This window comes from Cavia porcellus, unplaced genomic scaffold (assembly GCF_034190915.1).
Source record: "Cavia porcellus strain 051 isolate PalLab524CR breed Dunkin Hartley unplaced genomic scaffold, mCavPor4.1 scaffold_5, whole genome shotgun sequence".
Taxonomy (NCBI): Eukaryota; Metazoa; Chordata; class Mammalia; order Rodentia; family Caviidae; genus Cavia; species Cavia porcellus.
The window spans coordinates 37,209,247-37,231,870 of NW_026947488.1; the positions used below are offsets into that span (position 1 = coordinate 37,209,247).

Here is a 22,624-nt window from a genome sequence, read left to right on the forward strand (position 1 = left end):
TTCTTTGTTAGATTGATTCCTAAGTATTTTATTTTTTTGGAGGCCATTAAGAAAGGGGTGTTTTCTTTAACTTTTCCACAATGAGTTCGTTATTTTTATATAAGAATGATATTGATTTTTGAGTGTTGACTTTGTATTCAGCTGTGTGACTAAATTTGGTTATTAAATCTAGAAATCTTTTGGTGGAGTTTTGGAGTCCTCTATGTAGAGTATCATGTCATCTGCAAATAATGATAATTTAACTTCTTCCTTCTTTATCTTTATTCTTTTTATTTCTTTCTCTTTTCTAACTGCTCTGGCTAATGTTTCCAGAATTATACCTAATAGGAGCGGTGATAGTGGAGATCCTTGTCTTGTTCTTGATTTTATAGTGAAAGCTTTTAGTTTTAGAGCATTTAGTATGATGTTAGCTGTTGGTTTGTCATAGATGGCTTTTATCAGATTGAGATAAAGATCATTTTTCTGATTTTTTGCAGAGGTTTTTATCATGAATGAGTGTTAGACTTTGTCAAATGTTTTTACTGCATTCACTGAGCTGATCATGTGATTTTTTTGTCTTTGGCTATATTAATGTGGTACATTACATTTATTGATTTGCATATGTTGAACCAACCCTGAACTCTTGAGATGAATCCTACTTGGTCATGCTGCATGATTCTTTTGATTTTTTGGTGCATTCTGTTTGTTAGTATCTTATTGAAGATTTTTGCACCTATGTTCATTAGGGAGATTGGCCTGTTGGGTTGGATCGTTCTCTGGTTTTAATATCAGAATAAAGCTTGCTTGCAGATATGAGTTTGGGAGTATTGATTCTCTTTCAATTTCATTAAAGCATTTGAAAAGTAGTGGCATTAGATATTCTCTAGTACTCACATTAGTAGCACATATACTAAAATTGCAAAAATACAGATAAGATTAGCATGGCTTCTGTGCAAGGATGGCAAGCAAATTCCTGAAGTGTTTCATGGTTTTTTCAACTTTAGAAATAAAGTCAGATTTTAAAAAAATCTTTAAATTTTTTATAGAATTCACTAATGAATCAAAAAAAGATTTTTTATACAATTTTTTTAATACTTGGCCATAAACAAAGGTAAATTTGAGACATTGATGGCTAAATGAGTGGACCTTGAGACCCTATTCTTAAGTGAAATAAATTGGACACACATGTAAATATCACATTGTCTCTCTGATTTGAGAAATGGAAAGTAAATAAAAACCAACATGTATAACAGATATTGTAAAATAGAAGCAAATTATTCAAAAGGAAAAGGGAACTGGGTTGAGGGGGGGTGGGAAGGAAGAAAGGGGAAAAAACATGAGAAAAAAATAAAATGGAAACAAATCTTTGTAAATAAGGAGGGAAAGAGGCACTAAAGGGGGAGGGGAATGGGAAAGAAAGAGGGACTAAGATCTATCATTCCTTATGATGAATGTGAGCGTGGTATATATCTAAATTGTACCAATAAACAATAATGAACAATATAATTAAATGTAAAACCAACAACTATAAGAATGAAAATGGGGAAGAGGAATTTATAGACAGAGGTAGGGAGGTGTTGAATAGGGGAAGAGAATTAAAAAAATTTAAGCTATGTGTGCACATGTACCTACTTCCTAGGATGAATGTAAACTTCATGTATTTCAAACATGGTCTAGTAAAACAAAACAAAAAAACCCCACGAAATAAAAGAAGAATTTGGATAGAAGTAACTTGTTTCTGCATGTCTGGGGCCCATTTGGAGAGATTCAAGGTCAGTGACTGAACCAGTGGTTGGGAAGGTGTCATCTGGAGCCACCTAACTCATATGCAGGGCAGCTGGCTCAGCTCTGAGGTGGCTCTCAGCTGGGCCACTTACATGTGAGTTCACCATGTGTCTTCTCTGGATTGGCTAGTTTGTTTTCTCTTTATGGATCTGGATTTGAAGACCAAGTTCTCCAAAACATGGATAGTACTTTTGTCTACCCTTGAAAACAATAACATTATTTCTATCATACTTTGTTGTCATGGTGATGACAAAGTCCCTTACATATTTAAAGACAAGAATATGGGCCCTCCAACACTCGACAGGAGGAGTGTTAAAGTCACACTGGAAAATAATGTGCAATGCAAGATGCTACTGTAGTAATTTGTGGAAAATACAGCTTGCCAAAGCCAGCAGTGATTTCTGAGCAATGTGGGAGTTAGAGAAGTTGGTGATGGGTACAGGGATGGGTGGAACTGCCCAACTGTCTACTGCAGAAATACTTCCAGTTGAGGTAGAACAAGGTCATGGAATCTACACTTGTAGGCTCAAAGCACTCATAAATCCATATGGCTGGTCACAATCAGGATGAAGGAAAAAAAGCTGGGTAACAATTTAATTTAGGACACTCTAACAAAGTAATATAGCCTAGGTGAATTATAAATAACTGAAAACTTCTTTCACAATTGAATGTCAAAAATCTGAGATGGAGAAGAACATATTTGGATTTTGATGAAATCCTCTTCCATGGTGCAGTTAGCTGTATTAATCAGCTTTCCTATTGTGGGATGCAATATTTCACACCCACAATTTAAAACAGAAGAGGTTTAATTTGATTCATGGTTTCAGGGTTATGGTCAGCTTATCCTGGGACAAAAACACTATGGTGAAAAGACATGGTAGAGCAAAACTGCTTAGTTCGTGGAGACCAGGAAGCAGAACAAGGGAATGGTATTAAAGTAAAGGGGCCAGGGACCAGACACAGATCCCCAAGGTCATGCTGCCATGACTGACCCACACACACTCTGAAGTGTGCTTTTTTAATCCCATGGTGGGTTCCCAAAGCCAATGAAGTTCACAACACACCTTGATCATCACAATGGCTGACTTCTTGTTGAATCTTCACCCGGTAGAAAGAGTATAAGATAACTCTCCGGTCTTTTCTTATTAGGGCATTCATGAAGTCTATGACTCATGACCTAATTGGGAGGCCCCACCCCTCAATACTATCACATTGAGGTTAGGATTCAGTGTGTGGCTCTTAGGAGATGCAAACATTCAGCCCAGTCCAGGTAGCCTGTGGAAGTGATTTTCACAGCTGGCCAAAAAACTGGAAACATGCTCTTCTACATGTAAGTTGAGAGTGTGCCAATCTTTACAGAAAAATACTCAAGCAGTCCCAAAGCTCTCAAGGTCCCAAGGACTCAAGTCCCCTTTAGTTGTTGATAAGTTATCTAGAATAGGTGTTTGACTAATCCCAGAGATGCTGCATAAAGAACATGTGGCTTCTATTAGAAGGTCAGCCCAGTGTTGTAGCTATTTGCTTAGCCTATTGATTGACTGGATGCTAACATAATTTTAGAATGACTTCTTTGGTCTGATTCTCTGTAAATTCAGCTTCCAATTTGCATCCTAAGTGAGAATTACAAATGGGTGGTATCACCTTTGGAAAATGAAAAGAGCATTTAATTATCCTGATTTTTATGAACATTGTATGTAATTTCCCATCTATATAGCCTCTTTAGAGAGGTTTAAAAGTCAGATGACTTATTTTGGGCACTAAAAAGGGGCTTGTTCACATTGCTTACTATTTAATAAAATCATTAGGAGGTACAAAAGGTCTGCTTCTCAACAGTAATAAAGGTTTTCAAAGTGATAAAAGGCTCCTTTATGTCTTTGGGGTGCTTTTTTTTTAAGGACTGTACTTGTAGGACTGCCTTCTCCATTTGCAGTGTATCTGAGAACCCATTCTCCTGATTTGTGGCTGGGGAGGCTCTACCATCCAAAAGCCTGCAGACTGCTCCAATCAGGTGAGTCTAGGTCTTAAGTCACCTTTCTGTGTGAAAGGATTGGCTCTGGAATTATAATTTCCTTGCCAACAGTTAACTCTCGAAAAAGAAGACAGGTACACATGTCCTGCAATGAGTTGAGGTTCACTGCCTCCCTTGGCAATATTTGTCTTCTGAGAACAGTTGGAATCAGTTATCAACCAAGTGAATGTGGAAGGTCTAATCCCATGTTAAACAGGGAGTAATGGCAATTCTGCAAAAAGAGAAGATGGGAGAGAAGGTTAGATAACTCATAGTGTCACCAAACCAGCCATCCAAATGGAGTTCACAAGCCCCCAGCCAGAGAACTTGAACCACAAAACACAACCCTGGCATGGAACATTGGGTCTGCTGGTCCAAGATGAGTGTACATTTTTCCCAGGTGCTTTGCAATGAGGAAAATGGACTGGAAAAGGAGAGGAAGTTCTGACCCAGGGGAAAGTTGCCCATGCTCCAGAACTGAGTTTTTCAAGTGATTGAATTGCATGGATTTTTCTTGGAAAATATCTCTCCCTCATTCTTTTTTTTCACTCCTTGAATACTCTACATAAGGATGCTTCCAGCTATACTTGTTAATTTTTCCTTTGAGAAACGTGGATTTATTTGTGAAGAGAGTTTCATATGGATGCATTTGTACACGTGAACGTGTTGTCATGGAGCCAATTAACATTGTTAATCATAACTAAAGATGTAGTGCTGGTGCTGGTACTACACACCAACTGCCGATGGACATTTTCATATGTGCATAAACCCCTGGTACTTTTACGAGTACATGCAAATTATAGGAATTAAGTTTTACAAGACTTTCTGCTAATATTATTTTAAGAAAGATAAACTCAGAATGCCCAGAAACATGCACAAGGAAATGCCTTCAAGGGCATGTATTAATATTAATAGTAATTATCTCTGGGTAGAAAAACTTCAGTTGATTCTTTTTCTTTTCTGTGTCTATATTATCTAATTCTCCTATAACTTACTGTTTTAAAAATTGCTAGCACATATTTGCAGTTTATAGAAATTACCTTTTTCATCTAGAACTGGTATGTATGCATACTGCATCTTTATCACTGCCATCAGAAAAGACCCCAAAAGCTAGTGCCCAGGAGGTTGGACCCCAGATAACTGAATACATGAGGTCAGTTTACTTGTCCTTTTTACAAAGGAAAAGTGATCTTTCTTCAAGAAAATGTGCTAAAGATCTAACTGTGCTAAATGCTAAAATATTCAAAAATGTGCTAAATTACTTTCCTTCAACTACTTTCTAGGACAGTTTGCCATTACTTCTTTATATGATTCCAGAAAGTTTCATAACTAATTGTTCTCCAAAAATGGATGAACCTTAAGACTAGCATACCTACAGTTCTAGCTTCAAATGAGTCTCTAACTTCATTAGCAAATGAAGATAAGAATACTGCTTCATGGTGTTGAAAGAATTGTAAAGTTACATATGTAAAGTTTTCATATAAATTGACCATCACTGATGATCACTACTATAATGAGACAGTTCTAATATTATGACATCATAATCTGTATTCCTAATTGATGACTTGTGTTTTTTGCCTCATAAGGTGACAAGAAAAAGCTTACAAATATTCTGGCATGACTTCATGCAAGGTGCTTTCCATGGAAGTCTGGGTGTTTTTCCACCAGCTGCATTTGATTATTGTACCCTTGATTCTGCCATCTTCAAATGTTTCACTGTCAGTCACTAAGAATCCTGGTTTGCATATCATTATTTAAAGAGTGGGTCCATTTTGAAGGTTTCAGTTTTAAATTATGGGCATATAAAGACACACACACACACTCACACACTATTGGAACATTTGAAAAATAAATTGGATTTGTATGGATTATTCCTCTTATGAACAGGGCAAGTGGTGCCTTGATTCCCGGGTGCTGCCAAAATGTCAGTGGCAAGTTTGAGCCACTGGTCAAACAGATCTAGGACTCAGAGAAATTTAGCCATCAATAACAATCAAGTGAATTTTTCATATTGTTTGGTGGCAGAATAATAAATAGAGAAACAAAGAACCCATCAGACTCCATAGATTATAGAGTAGTTCCACAGCAACTTAAGGCTTCTACAAACGATTAAATGCTAGACAGTGGATATAGTCCTAATTCAAGGTTTAGTCAAAATGGAATGGTTGCTTCATGTGTCTTGTGGGTATGGAGAACAAAGTATAAAGAGATGACTAGGGCAGAAATATGAGTTAAGAGGAGAAGCTGGAAGGCCAGTCTACCATCAGGGTCACGTTTCAGGATATCAGTGTAGTCAGAACCAGTTTTCCACAGAGGCTGTGACTGCTGTTTTGATCAGCTGCTGTTCACAGCCATTGTGGGGGTAGATGACTGACAGCCATGGCCACACCACCATAGCCTGCAGAGATCCTCAGGGTGAGTTTTAGCTTGAACACCTCAGCCCATGCCGCAGAGCAAGCGGGGGGGGGGGGTTGTGACAAACAGGGGAAATAAAGTCTATTTCTGACTTGAGTTGGACCTGGTTAATAGATACTTATGATGAGGGAGAGTTTTTTTTTTTATTTCTTCAGTTATATATACACATAGGCAAAACAGAAGCTAAAACTCATCATATGAATCAAGGTCATTAAGACTTGTGGGCATCCACATGGCAAAGCTGTGATACCTATGTCATTTAGTGTCCAAGTCAGGACACCTGGACAGGAAAAGAGCATGTTTTTATAATTATATAGGAATGTGCTAACACTATTTCGGGCCAACTAAAGATATAGGAAAGATTCCAGGTAAGATCTGTTTATCAACATTAGAAAAGTAAAGACTTCCCCCCTAATTACTGTAATGCTACTGCATTTTAAAGGAATAGTATAGAGTACTCTAAAACTGACATGTCACCAACTAGACAAATAGCATTAGATATCACCTTGTCTGGGGAAGAATGAAAATAGAAACACAGCCCAAAATGGGAAAATTGCTCTCTTTATGTGTGAAACCATGTATGGAAAATTATTTCCTTTTTTCACATAAAGAATAAGATCTCCCAGAGAGTCTGCCTTCATCCCCTATGAGAATTTTCCCTTTCAACTTCCTCTATTTATTTCCAAACTGTTCAAAGTGTAAGACTCTACAATGCGAAGATTATCAGCTCAAAGCTTAGTTACAAATCCTGTTCATAATTAAAAGATCTAGGTTGGGTAGATCACATACTGGTTTCCTATCTCCAGGGATGCCAGCCACCTCTCAGGCTGATAAGGCAGGTATCTCAAAATTGTTGTCTATTTTCAAATGAATAATAGACTTGCAGCTAGCTATACCACATCACAAAATCTCTACCTCAGACAGGATCACCAAGAATTCAAGGCAAGAATCTTATTTCCCATGTGAACCTGACATGTGCTCACCAGTTAGAGGCTGACATTCTACCATGAAAGCATTTTGCTTTGAAGCTTTAAAAGTAGGGAGGTAAGAAAAACAAAATATGAAGTCAAACACTATACCTGCATGGCCAGCATGCTCTGTCATTTTGAGAGAGATACCACTGGGGAAACACAGAAAGAAAAGACATCAATCTGAAGAATGGAAAAGGGGTAGACAGATGGGCAGAGTGTCTGTGAAATGAAGGTCTCTGCTGGGTGTGGTGGCACAGGCCTATAATCCCTAGAGGCTTGAGCAGGAGCATCATAAATTGTAAACGTGAGCCCAAATTGAGTGACTTAGTGAGCCATTGTCTCAAAAATAAAAAATAAAAGGGCTGAAGATATAGCTTAGTGCGAAGACCCTAGATTCAATCCCTAGTACTAAAAAGAAGGAAGACCAGGAGGAGAAGGAGGGTGCTCTATCATTCAGACATCTTCTTCATGCTATGGAATCAACTGTGGCAAGATTTCACATAATTCATATTTTAAATCAGAAACTCTTTCCATATTTAGTAAGAAGTACTAATGCCTGCCTGGATTGCCAAATGTGCAGAGTAAACATTTTCACAGAAAGCTACAAGGAATACTCATAGAGATCATTATAAATTTGTCAACCATTAAAACAATTAGTCTCATTTAGATAAGGACCAACAAACTTATTCAGCCATTAATGAAGCTTATTTGAATGGATTTTGGTTTTCTAATGAAGTCCATGGTATAGAGAACCCTTTCCTGTCCTCGTCATGGTCGAGGAAGTTTATATTTGTAACCTCATGGAGAAGTTATGGAATTCTGGTGAGTTAATTCCAATCTACCACTTCCAGTGCAACCCAAGGAGAGAATAAAGACTCTAAGACATGCAATCAGCTGTGGGGAGCCAAGGAGCCCTAATTCCAGGCAAGATGGCAGTTCCCTGGGACAAAGGCCATGACCCAGAGCCCAACAGGATTTTATTCCTTCTCCATGAGGGGACTGGCTCAGGGATGAGTGGCAGTGAGAGTGGTGGGAAGTTCGTGACTTCTGTGACTACCATGAGCTGGGCTAGGTAGGAGATCTGAGATCATCTCTGTGTTATGCACCCCCATGGCAGGCACTTAGCCAGGTGTCAGGATCTGCTCCTCCTCTGTCCACACGCTGAAGTTTCTAGATCTGCATAATGCAAAGAGCAAGAAACTCAGTCTCAAATTTTTGTCATTCCATTTCACTGGCAAGCATCTTAGAATTATTGTATCACTGTATTTTAAAACTTGAAAAGAGATTTTTCTTCATTTAACTTCTCTTTCCACAAGTGAAGAAGCAGACAGATAATAAGATCAGTCAAAGATGAAATTCCTAAGTTGGTAGGAACTCAGGGAATGGACTGCATGTTTCCCAACTCACTGTCCAGTGCTCTTTCAACTAAGATGCACTGTCCTGTGCATTGTTACTTAGATACTTCCCTGGTGTTTCATTGAAGAGATAGGAGGGTCGACCAAAGCCTTGTTTAACATTTCTAGAAAGGTCTTACTGGTAGCCATAATGTGAAGAGTTGATAGAGATAAAACTTGCTTCTCAGAACCTTATGTTTATGCATATATCGAGGTATTTTTAGGAATCTGAAGGTAGACAAAGACTATGAGGAACAAATTTAGATGTTTTGTTTCACACAAAGAATCAAGTGATTAGGACTGAAATTAATTAGTATGGAGGAGGAAGAGGGGGTGTTTATCAAGCTGTCACATTTTCCTGATAGATCTTACTATAATCTTTCTATTAACCTTAGGGAGATGACTGGTAGGTCAACAGGCATGAAAAAGACAAGAAGACCCAGGTTGGCATGTCCTGGGATGAGATGGAAACAAAGACACCTGCTCCGTGCAGCTGAGTAGGAAAGAAGCTACAGATGTCATCAGATGCTTCCTGTAGTTCCATAGCGCTTGGGAAAAAAGAAACCCTCTAAAATGAAGTGCATGCACTGTCCATCTCTAAATGTGTGCATTCCAGGGAGATTCTGTGACTACGAGTGGAAAAAGAACCTCTAAGTGTTGAACAAATATGCGTGACTGAACCCAGCTCTTCAGTCACTCTCCAGCCCTACCCCACTGCCATGGCAGCGTCTTAGGTGGGCTCATTCCAATAACTGCCTCTGTTTCCTGTAAGTTGTGCTTTGTCGAGAGCATTCACGTTACAAAAAATCAGCTTAACTCAGGGCTGTGATACGACTCACATGCCTGCACAGGGTTTCAGAGAAGTAGGTTTTTATTGTCAGTTCTGCTAGCTGAATGCAACAATGTGCATGGGGCTGAGGTCTGTGTGGCTCAGCTTTATAATGACTAATTACACATATCAGTAAGGCTCACTGAAGACCTGTTTGATGCTAAGTCTTGTGTTGGAGCAGGTTGTTTTATCCAAAGACCTGGAGTGATTAAGAGGTCAAAGATGAGTAAGTCACGAAGCAATAAGGCTAGCTACAGGGTCTCTTAATACTGCATACTCATAACACTGCACTTTACAAAATAAAGTGCTTTCCATAGCAGATCTCACCTCAAATCGGCACTCCAGCATTGATAGAACATTGACCTCCATATGCCTTTTTGTTTTTTTGGTACAAGGAATTGAACTCTTCACGCTTACCAGGCAGGCGCTCATGCCACTGAGCTAAATCTCCAGCCCCCTTTTTTATTTGATGATGTTCTTTCTGGTCTTTACATTTCATCATTGACGATTGTTTTCATGAACAAGTTTGAAATAGGCAAGTATTGCAAGAAATGCAAAATTCTTATTTATGTATATATTTTGAGTTTCTACTATAGGAGAAACCATGAACTGTTTAAGCTTGTGTGCCTAACATTTCACTTAATATTATGCATCCATTTACCTATGAGTGTCTCGTTTATCTTTCACTATGGCAGAGCAGTACTCCATTGTGTATAAACACTGTGTTTTCTTTATTCGTGCATCTGTTAATGGATATATGCTGATTCCAAGATCTAGCTATTGTAGATTTGCTTTAAACATGGGTATTTGTGTATCCCTGTAACATGATGACTTTAATTCTTTTGGGAAGCTACCTAGAAGATAAAGAAATGGGAGATAAGGAAAAATTAAAATAATTCCCCCAATTCTCTATTCTGTTGTTTCAAAAATATTTCCATATGTATGTTAATTTGTTTCATTTATATTATTGACCTCTCTTAGTTCACTGAGGTGAAAGTTTTGTGCTCTAACCTATTTGTTACCTTTTTGGAAGAAGGTCCTTTGTGTATGACTTGTGCTCTCGGTAACATTTTGGCCATTCTTTTAAGATTATGGCACACAGTGTATTACCTTCTTATTTTCTAATTCTTTTGTTATGAAATTAAAAAAATTTTTTCATAGAAGTAACAATGCTTTTTAACATTTCCTTTATTAGTATCTACTTGTATTATATTAAAATTTAAAAAAAGAGTTGAGCATGGTGGTGTACACCTATAATTCCAGCAGTCAGGAGACTGAGGCAGGAGGATTGCCATAAGTTCAAGACCATCCTGAACTGTAGTAGGACTCTTGTCTCCAAAAAAAAAAAAAAAAAAAAAAAAAAAGAAAAGAGAAAAAAAAATGATCAACATAAACAATGAATGACTTTTAGATGCTTCTTGGAATGGTCTTTGTACTCTTTTCTGCCAATCAGATATCTTCCCTTGAAACTCAACTTTTTCCTTACCAGAATACATCAGCCGTGATGAGACGGGAAGTGCACACCTCTGAGCTCTCAGCTTCACTGTCATGAAACAACTGCTCAAAAGGTTGGCTGCATTCCTGCCTTTGAAGAGTTGTTCAACTTTCCCTCTGCCTTATCTCCCTGTCTCATATTCCCAGCTAAATATTAAGTCAAGTCCCCATTAAAGAGTAGTCACTGTTCCCCTCTCATCTTTCAGAGTGCAAATTTGAGGAATCACATATTTTTAAAATGCACAAATGGTAAAGGAGGCAAACAGGAAACTTGTAATACTTGCGTAAGCTCTTTCCTGCCCAGAGCTCTGTCGGCCCCAAAGGAGAAAGCCACCCCAGAAAGACATGATTCACTGAGCTCGCACAGCAGGCGAACCTATTCATCCTCTAGGATGGCTTCAGAGGGACTCGCTGAAGACAGGTGTTACATAAATCTAAGATATTCCTGGTATTGCAGTGCAGCCTAATGAAATTCTCAACTGTAAAGCACCTTTATTGATTCCAGAGAATTCATCAGAGAGAAGTGGAATAATAAGGTACATTAATGCTTTCTGGGATATGTAATCCTTTTCAGAAAGCTTTGATGCCCTGAAGGACCCAGAGTTAAAATAATTTGCTCTCCAGTCTCCTGTGACCCTTACCCAGGCAGGAAGGCAGTTTCTTCCAGCCAGGTTTGCATTTCACTGACTGCTTTTTCATATCCCAGGCCTTATTACAGTATTAATCTTCTGCTTGCAAATGGATGTGCAATACTTACAAGGGTTTATTTTTTGTTGTTACTCTTTAAATAATGCATGTTGTTTCTTCACAAAGCCTGAGATGAAAAGAAATTGCTTAGTTCCGACTACATTAGACAAAATAAGAAAATTGATAAATCCTAAATTAATCTGGTCCACACCAGTCCTTCCAGCACTGGCTTTAATCAGTCTGTCTTTCTCTAGATGTCTGACCCATAAAGGGACAGTAGGGACAGTAGGTACTGAGTAGGATGCCTGGAATTCCCTGAGGCACAGCAGGGTTCCTGGATTGGAGAGGGGGTGGTGCTATTTATCCATTTGCATACTCAGTCATCCACATCTGTATTTTGCTGTTATTGTTGTCTGTTCTGTGCAGAAAGCACTACCATGGTCATAGACACAAAAACCAACAAACTAGACTTGCTTTTTCCCTTCAAGGTGCGTGTAGTCCAGCTGGGAAGCAGTCATTCATTTATAGTACTACATGCATAAGTGTATACTTAGAGGGCACCTTGGGAGGTCAAGACAGAAGCTGTGCTAAGAAGACATTGTCTGGACACTGAGTTAAATCACCCAGCATCAAGTATTTAGGGTTAACTGCATTGTTGACAGTTTGTGATGAATAAGTGGTTTGAGGTTGCAGTTTGTTTGGCCACCATTGCCTTAGGATCTCTGGCCTTCTAAGACATCATGGTGAAAATCACAATGAAAATTAGCCTCTTTTTAAAATATCTGTGGAGTATATTCTTCAAATAATGATGAATTGGATAATTCATCCCTGCCTTAGGGACTTGAAGCTGACTACTGTATAATCAGGAGGTCTGGCTGGATGGCTAGGAAAATTCCTTTCAGAGCTGAGATTCTCAAGCTATCATTTTTATTTTATATTTGCTCCCAGCCTCTGCTCTCTAAGCAAGGGTCATAGGTGACAGACTTTGGACACATGTACAAGATATGAGGCTGCCCTAGCTCTCAACGACCTTCATCTTTGCCAGGAGATCTGCAACATAGAAGAAGAAATGACAGGACCAAGAGACAACAAAAGAGGTCTGTGGGCCCAGGAGGTCACCTGCTCCTTCTTGAGCTGTCTTTCAGCAGATCATCTGGACCTGGGAAATTCCTCAAGTCTCACTCTTATCTTGCTGTAAAAAGAGGGCCAGCATGACCAGCACCATGCTGTGGATAAGAACATGGTGATGGGACATTTCTGCTTGCTCTGTTGCCAAGTGCACCATTAGCTCCAGGCTGGGGCCCCTGGGCCTGTATTGACTGATATCCTGCCATATTTATGATCTTCTGCTGGTCCTCAGCCCATCAGTGGATGAGCAGCTTTCTCCTTTTGCCTTTTATCGCTGTGATTGTCAGCCCTTCAGGCTGACATGCATGGTGTCATTGCATGGTGATGGCCCACCCTTCTCTGCTTCTCTGCCCCATCTGAAGCAGCTGTGGCCATGTTCCAGTTGTGCTTTCTCCCAGGCCTTTCTTTCCCCTCTGTCCTCAGCAACTCCAATGCTCCCCACCTTGGTTTTCTGTAACACCCCCCCTCCACATTTTTCTCCTTGAAATCTATCATCTGTGACATGAGTGTGACATTGTTCTTTGTAGGAACTGTGTATTTTCCTCCCCATCCCTTTAGATTTCCTAAAGGAGTCTGGGTCATCCCTGTCTCTCCAGATGTGGGACAAAAACCTATGAGCCAGTGGTGTCCACCAGGGGTCTGGAAGGGACCCTGAGCCTGCCTGTGCTCCTGCTTCTCTCCATGTCATATCCCTGCCCTCCAAAAGAAACTTGGGTATTTATCCCCAGAGCCATGTGCCATGCCTGAGCTCTAAAACAGGATCTCATGGATTCTTCAGCCTTAGGGAAGTGACTTAGCTCCATAAACCAAATCAATAAAATGATTAACTTGAAGGGGATAATGCCGAGCATGATCTACACCCGCACTCACTAACATCAGTCACTCTGGTGGTCTCATCTTTCCTCAGATCTTTGGTGTCTCTCTTGCCTCCTCACCCTTGGTAGTTAATCGTGGTGTCAACTAGAATAGGAAACGCCTAGCAGATTGGTGGTGCACATTTCTATGATGACTTGTAAGCTGCAAACTGAGGAGAGAAGACAGACCCCGGATGTGGGTGGCACCAACCACAGGAATAAAAAAGAAAAAGAGGAAGTCTGTCCTTTCTGCTTCTTGGGAATTGTTCCAGTCTTCACCGTCACCTTTGGACATTTGTCTCTGGTTCTTTCAGGCTTCTATTTTAGTACCATCTGCTCACACCCTCACCGCCACATCTTAGTGCAGTCATTTTGCCTGAACTAATTTTAAGATTATTTTCTAAACCTAATTTTCAGTTTTCACTTACACAGTGGTACCTCAGTTCATAAATTTAATTCATTTCATGATTCTGGTTCATGGAATGAATTCTGTGACCAGAATCATGGAAAGAATTAGATTCGTGAGTCAAGGCACCATGGTATTTCCATTGTTGGCAAAAGTTGCTTCAGAAGATCCCTGGAAAGCCCTGCACCCCTCTTCTCTCGCATCTGGCGCAGTGTTCTGCTGTTGTTTAGTGCAGCGTTTTTTACACCATCTCTCTTGACATTGATAAATTAGCAGTCACTGAGGAAGCTCTTTTCTGCGCTTTCCCCCAAGTACTTCATAAAAGGTTAAAACAAATTCTTTTAGAAGATGAGCTTCTATTGGCAATTTATTTCTCTAATTGATGGAATTAAAATAAGAGTGGCAAATTAGTTGAGTTTGATCTCAGGTACAGAGCTCTACATGAGTAATCCTTGTAATGCAGTCCTAATTGCTATCTCGGTGACTCTGTGATTAGGAACAGCACAGTATCTATTTAGGCTTTGATGCTAATCTCAGAAACCAGAACAACCAACAGCTCTTTAAAGTTTCCATTTTGGCTGCTGCCTCCTACCTCTATAGATGTACCCAATAGGCCAGGAAGCAGAGTGTGTGTGTGTGTGTGTGTGTGTGTGTGTGTGTGTGTGTGTGTTCCAAAGCATGCTGCTTCCTCAGTGTAGGCTGGGAAGGAGAAGGGCTCCTGAGTTCTGAGACGCCGGTGAAGCACAGATCATTAGAACAGGGATGAAGGTCAATGTGACTTTAAACAGCTGCTCTAGACAGTCTTGGCAGAAGAACTGCCTGGGAAATCTGTGAGGTTACCAGGTTTGACAGCAGGACCAGCCACAGACAGACGGTGAGACAGGCCTGTTCTGTCTGGGCATCCCCTTATGGGGGCCCTAGGCCTGCTGCAAATTCCACCCATGTCCACCCACTTAGGGGTTCCCTGGTTTGGCCTGTTTTTTCTTCACTCCTCATAAAAATCACATACTCCTGGATGCTAATTTCAGAGCCTGATGGGAAGTCTCCATCATTCAAATAAGAAAGCAGCATGTGATGAAGTCAGAGGAGTCATTACAGGGGACTGAGTTTAAATCCTCGCTGGTGACCATGGAGCCTTTAGTAATACTTAGTTACATTCATCGGCTGCTACAACTTCTTCCCCATACCTGGGGTAACACTGCTACCTTAGAAGGTTTTATGCAGCACAAAGGAGGCTCAGCAAATGTTACTTTCCTTTTGGCTATAACCATTGAAAGCCTTATTTGATAATCTCAAACGAACACATCTGCATTTAATGAGACTTTTTAAATCCAAAATAATATCGTAGCCCAAAGAAATTACTAAATATTAGTAAAGTTACTAAAATTCCATATGCTGAAAACCCTTGTGTAAGTGTGTGTATGTATACACGTGTGTATTGGGAAATGGCACACTTTGGGGTCCAATATGCTGTATCAAAGTATTAGTCTCTGATCATTATTTCTCTGATGACAACTTCTACTCTGTACTTTGTCTTATGGAGCCAGTTACTGGGATTTCTGCATTTTTCTTCAAACTGAGACTCCTCACCTCATGCCTATGATTCTATCAAATGATTGCATTTCCTGGTTGCCCCAGGCTAGAGGCCTCTAAATTCTTGGTGTCACTGCTCTCTTGCTTTATTTCGATTGCACAATACTGCCTATCAGGTTTTGGTATCCCAATCCTTGAGTTCCCATTATTTATCACTTGTCTTTGTTTGAGGACAGTTGCAATAGGTGACCTGCTGTCCTTTGCTCTGAGGACATGAGACCATATGATCTTCACTGGATGGGCCACTGTGGGCACTGCATGGAGGAGTGGATGGTGTTGTCAGGAGGGTCACATATGTAGAGGACCTATTACTACTTTTGTATTGTAAGATCTGGTGACAACTTTGTAATTAATTCGTAAGCCACAAGATTGGGAGCAAATACTCAGGATTTTTAGAAGTCAATTAATTAGAAGAAGATTTCTTTGTTAGGAAGATTACACTCTGTATTTAGGACAGTTTTAAATTTTCCAAACATTCAAGAGGTCATTTGACAGAATTCACCACGGTCCCCTCAGCGCTGTTAAGGTAGCTGATTATTTATTTTGGAATTGAAGTTTTGTTTGTCAGAAGAACCTTGAGCAATTTTGATGCAAAATCATGTGGGGATTATAGTAGGAAAGGCCCAGCAACTTCCAGGCAGTTTCTTCTGCTGATTTTTGTTAGTTTCACTGGATGATTTTCATTAGTTCCCTCTGCTGATTTTATTTTCGTTAGTAATATGGAATGTGACACATTTTTCATCAGACTTGAAATGTACAAACTGCACATTACTTGAAAGTCTAACACTGTGATAGAGCTTTGAAAGAAGGAAAATTTTTGATATAGGTGCTGCTATGTGGATGATTATCACTTACAGGAAGATAAAGCTTACACGATAAAATAAATTAAGAACAAGAATTGATTACAAAATTAAATAATGACACAGCTAAAAACATTCCAGTTTATTTTGTGTTCCTCTTCTTCTCACACATGCAGTTGAATTTGTGACCTGTGACATTTCCTCCTTACCAGGAGATGATGATAATTCAGAATTTGGTGAGTATTGTTCCCAGCTATAGCTGGTATTAGAAGTTTACAACATTAAAATGTATTCATTGCAAGACACATAATCTTACTTTCTTTCCTTTAAATTTTTATATAGCCTCAATCTCTGTATATTTTTACTACTTCCATTCCCGAATCAACATTAGTTTTGATTTACACATATTAATATACATAGGCATAGTTTATTTATTTTAAATGCTATACATATCCCATTTAAAATAATACACTTTTGTGTATATGTATATTCTATTTATTGACAGTTGATTTATTTTATTTTTATGTTATAAGCAATTCTCCAATGAATTTAAAATATATTAAGTAAGTGAACATGGATGAGAATTTCTCTCAGGCACAAGCCTGGGCATAAAATTGCTGAGTCACAGAACAGTTTCAATTTCAACATCTTATCTATAAACATTGTATGTCTTTTTATATATATATATATTTTTTGTATATTTCATTAAAGTCTTACATACTTCTCTAAAATAAGTTTTATGCTTATATTGATATGTAAATATTTCTTATAATTTTTGTTGGTTCTGATGGTATAAGTGCTATATTTTCTAATTACTTACTGAAGTATATTAACATAGCATCTAATAATCTTGTTGAATTTGTATCTATAAGGGGCTTTGTCAGTATAAGTAACCATATTCTCAGTAAACAATGACTCCCTGAATGCTTGCATGTGATTTCATTTACTTACAGCATCAGTTATCAGCAATGTAGATAGAAATGAATAGAGTGGTTATCTTTATTTTACTCCTAAAAAATGCTTTTGACACTTCCTCATTAAGAATAGTTTTAGTAACACTTCATTTTAGAAAAGTTAACTTTTCCTTTATTTCTAGTTTTTTTAGTAATTTCTATTATGAGTGGGTATTAAATTTTATCAGTCATTTTGAATGTGTTGATATAATCATATTGATTTTTATTTTAATTAATGTGATAAAATTATTGAAATATTTTCTAATTCTATGCTATTTTGTCATCACTTGGGGCAATATTATTAATTTTTAAACATTTTATTGGCTAAGAGTGGTGCATAGCTCTCACTAGCTTCAAAGACTGAGGAGTCCTCTGTAACACTGAGACCAGTGCACACAGTGATGCTATAAGCTTGCTCATTTGACCCTCTGGCTTACAATCATATTCCTTAAAAATCAAGTGAGATCCTATATATTCAGAGACATCATTCATAATTATGCAATGCCTCTTCCTACTTTGTAAAAAATTTATTCTGGAAACTCTTTGTCAGCCACTGTCTAAACCTCAGAGCAACCAGAGGTATACACCCCTACTGCTTTGGGGGCCTGGGTCTTTTTCTTATATGGCGCACACCACTTATGGTCTGCATTACATTAGGAATTGAGATCGTAACGTCGGATTCAGTAGCACTGCTACCACCATGTGGGACCCCAAAGGAGACTGGCCAGGCAGTGTCTCCACAGGCAACATGTATCACACCATGCCTAGAGGAATCAAGACAGTCACTCAGCTCACCCTCAGACATAGCATTTTCTGTATTCGTGCATTCTCTCCCAGGTCCCCTTGTGCCAGCGCCACTCCTAAATCAGGTCTCTTCAGATTCTTTTTCGCCTCCAACTGATTGATTGATTTTGGTGTCAAGAATCAAACCCCGGGCCTTACATGTTCTAGGCAAGTGCCCTTCCACTGAGTTATCCTCCTGGCCCCAAAGATTCTCTGTCAAAGATCGCTTTGCCTTAACCCTGAGCCTCCTGCTTACAGAAAATCAGATCTTCATTCTGCTGTCCCTGTGTTTGCTTGCTGCTGTGTGCAGTTGTGTACACCATGCTGCCACAGCTCTATTTCTGGTGGTGCCACTGCGTGTTACAGTCTGCGTGAGGTGGGGCTGGGAGTGCTTGGATGTCTCAATAACATCAAATTGCTGGGAATTCTACTGCTAAGAATTTATCCTAAGGACTGCAGGTGTGCTGATGTTCATTGTAATTCTGTTTATTAGAGGGAAAGTTAGAACCATGATCAATGTGAATAAGAGATCAAACACCTGAATGAAGTATCTGTCCCCCTGAGAGAATGCTACGCAGTCACTAATTCTAGATCATTTAAAAATTCTGTGGTATACAAAATTAATGACCTAGACCTACATGATATAAATGTATGGAAAGTGTTATTCTGTTTTCCTTTAAAAATGACAAGTGTTTTTGCACAGCTGTGTGTGTATAAACGCAGCACTGCGTATAACCGATTCTAAATTTGACTGTATTTCAGAATCGCCCAGAGAGCTTTAAAAAAATCAACATCTAGGACTACCCTCGGATAATAGAGGTGAATCCCTGTGTCTGCAGTTTGTGCAAGATTCTGAAATCATTTTGAAGCTGAGTGGAGGTTGGAAATCACTGAATAATGCAATAATGTTAACTATGGCTCTAAGTGAATGATGTGGCCTTTGTTTCTTTCTTTTATAATCATCTCTAAATTATTTCCAGTTTGCTCATACAGAGAACAAATAAAAATATTGCATAATCTAAGGGAAGATTTGAATTTGTACCATTTGTCAAATTCTCCTAGCCTACGTCGGAGGCTCCTGACACACAAAAGACAAATTCACTATTTACTGCTTTTCTACTGCAGGCTGGCTGCTCAGAGCTGCAGCATCTCAGCTTCCACCAGGACTCGTAGATCAGAATTTGCATTTTAACAAGGTTTCAGGGGATGTGTGTATTCCTGAAAGTTTGAAAGGTGCTGATCTATTGAACAAAGGAAATGTACTCTTGGGTTTTAAGTATTTCCTAAGATAAGAAAGTCTCCAAGGTAATCATCAGTAGACTCTTTTAAATGACAAGGATAACATATCAATGTTAAATGATTTCAAGGCAAGAGTTCTTAAGCATCCCACTTAGGAGCCATAAACGTAAGATTTTTTAAAATAACATTTGCCTGTTGATTATACATGAGGGGAAATGTCTTACGTTAACCTGACTGGCATGGGGTTCCCAGTTATTTGGCTCAGTGTATTTCTGTGTGTCCATGAAGGTACTCAGGACCTGATGATTTAGTAAATCAGACTTACCTCCTTGGTTGGGTGGACATCACCCACATCTTTGAGGGCCTAAGTTGAAGGAAGCATTACAGGAGTCATCTGCCTGAGATCCTCCTCTAGGACTGGAACTTACAGCAGAATCTTTCCTGGTTTTTGGGTCACTGGGTTCAGACTACAACTTACACCTTCTTCTCTCCTGGTTCTCAGGCCTCCAGACTTGGCTGGAGCCACCTGCCAGTGCTCCCATGTCCTGGCTTTCAGATGGCAAATTATAGTCATATAAGACAATTTCTTAAGTAGATGTATATGTATTTTACACAAATCTCTACAAAGAATTATGTACTCTTTATGAAGATGATTAGATAGATAGATAGGCAAATAGTACTTCTGTTTCTCTGGAGAACCTTAACTAATACAAATTTTGGTACCAAGAGTGATTCTAGAGGGACAGAATTTTAAGGATAAGTTTTCTGAAGTGGGTATGGAATATCTGGAAATGACTCTATAATCTTATTAGACTTAAATATGCTAACAACTCTAATGGTGTTGGTAAAGAAAACACTGATGGTTCATAGCCTGATTTTGCTTTTATATTACTGAAGCTCAAACCCAGGGGCACTCCAATACTGAACTACATCCCACAGCCTTTTTTCTTTTTAACTTTTTAAAGACATGGTCTCATAAAATATCTCAGGCTGGCCCTGAGCTTGTGTTCTTCCTACCTCAGTCTCCCAAGTAGCTGAGATTGCAGGTACAAACCATTGCACCCATCTCATGACCAGATTTAGGAATAGAACTACACATGAGATCCCCACTGGATGTTCCTAATCAAGTGAGGGACTTAGTGACCACATATACAAATGCCTATTGACAAGCATGGTGTTCCGTACAGCATTGGAATCCATTGAGTAAATATTTTTAGAAAAAGTGGAAGCATGACAGTGGACCAGTGCTCATGAGATTCACTAGTTTCACTGTGCTCTCCACCATCTTGAAGCAGCTGGATCGATGAAACGAAACAGTCTTTTGAAGATCTAATTACAGCAAAACTGGGTGGCAGGACTATGCAGGGTTGGGGTAAGGTACTTGGAGGCTGTCTAAGGTCAGAGTCAGAATCCAGTGGATGGTACTGGTTTGTTGAGCTCAGGTAACTGGAGGAGAGCCCTGCCAGCTTTGCTGGGTCATAGCTGGCTGATCTTGGAGTTTCTTTGCCTCCACAATTTATATGCCAAGTATATATAAAATTTCATTAAAATGTGTGTGCCTGTGATTCTATTGATTTTGGTACTCTGGAACCCCCCCCTTATATAAATATATAGGACCTCTGTGAGACCATCACAATAGAAAATAAGATCTTACTCATGTTTCTATCACCACAGAAGTGTGTTACTCATTTAGAACATGTAATTGGATGACTTAACCCGATTTGAATGCTTTATTTATTTTTTTCCTAAAAGATTACTATATACTCTTGCTGAAATATGTCTTAATTTCTCCTTGTTCTATTACCCGGAACAACATCATTTCATGGCCTTAGTATAACAATTCCTATTTCTAAATATCAAAACCAACAACAAAGTCATGATTGTCAGATTTAGAGACTATTAAAGCCTCTAAGGAATTTTGTAGAAACATAATTTCCAAGCATTGAGAAGAGAATTGTGAATGTCTCGGCAATGTTCTCAATCAGAATAAGTTTTGACACTACAGCACTCCTCTCCCAAGGGTCTGCTGGTATGTGTCTTCATCAACACCATTTGCCATCTATTCAGAAGAGCAGATGCATGAAGAGAACTTTATTGAGAGAGCTTTCCCTTGTCTGCTGGCAGCCAATCATTTTAGGAAATGAATCCAAAAGCAATCAGGAAATCTGCACATTCAAAGCAAGCAGCTCAGTGAAGTTGCATCTTGATGACACCTGTTTCTGGGTCCTTGGCCGAGTGTCTCAGATGGAGGTCACTGTTGGACACAATACCCTGGTCACAGCTATTTGGTGCAGTGTCTCTTATCAATGGTGTACCAGAGGTGTTGAGAAATTCAACCCACTTGGTAAAACAGGGTGTCGGTGAGGCATAAACACCCTCTTAACATGTGGCTATGAGTGAGCGTGTAACAGCACTTGTGCTGTACTTGTTTTGCTAAAAGATTACTAAATGTTCTTAATCCCTCCACCTCTGGGCCAGTGTCCACAGAAGAACAAAAAATACAGTGTTAAAACTAAGATGTGCCCAGTATTTGCAGTCGTGAGTTAACAGGGTTGGGTCATCTGCATGAGTTTGCCTTAATTTGGATCATGTCCTTACTTTCTTATGTTGCTTACTTTAGGTGACACCCAAGACAGAAGAAAGAAAACTAAACTTCCTGAGTGTAGAATGCAAATACATTTAATTTGCTGGGGGTGAGCCTGACATTTTCATGATACAAAGGACCATGTTCAAAAATAAAAGTACATACTGGGTGTCTAGATTCCCTTCAGTAGTCCTGATTTATTAGTCTAGAGCCAGCTGAAAACTAAGGGCAGGTCCTAGTCCAGTAAACTGCCTTTTCAGATGTGGTCTTCAGAGGGCTGCACAGAGTGAGCACCACAGTTCTCTCAGTCGGGTTCTTTCAGCCTGTTGTGAGGGGCAGAGCCAGTTTGCTTGGGAACTCTGACCCTTCCTGCCCACCAGAGCCAATGACATGGAACAAGGTAGAGAAAGGGCTGTTCCTGCGGAGGTTTAGTGGAGTTACAAACCACCAGGCCAGAGCATCAGAGTCCTGAATGCTGAATGCTGTTGAACACTTGAGCAAAGGTGTTAGTCAGAAAGCCTGAGATCAAATGCATGTATCTTGCCCCTGTTGTCATAGATCACTTTTATTGATTGGTGCCAAGTAGGGAGCAAGTTTCCAAGGGAATGATGACACCCACATGGAAGCTGAATGACTTCACTGGAGAGAAAGCATAAGGGACACACAAAGTCCCTATATGAAAAGCAGTAGATTAAGACAGGACTTAGCAAAAGTGCCATGTA

The 22,624-nt window shown here is 39.3% G+C and overlaps 1 non-coding gene across 1 annotated transcript; it reads left to right on the top strand.

The window, feature by feature from the left end:
• The first annotated feature begins 865 nt into the window (after nt 1–865).
• LOC111753523 (U6 spliceosomal RNA) lies at nt 866–972 on the top strand. The gene has a single exon (XR_002788304.1). It is a non-coding gene; the product is annotated as a U6 spliceosomal RNA (small nuclear RNA).
• Nucleotides 973–22,624: the final 21,652 nt, after the last annotated feature.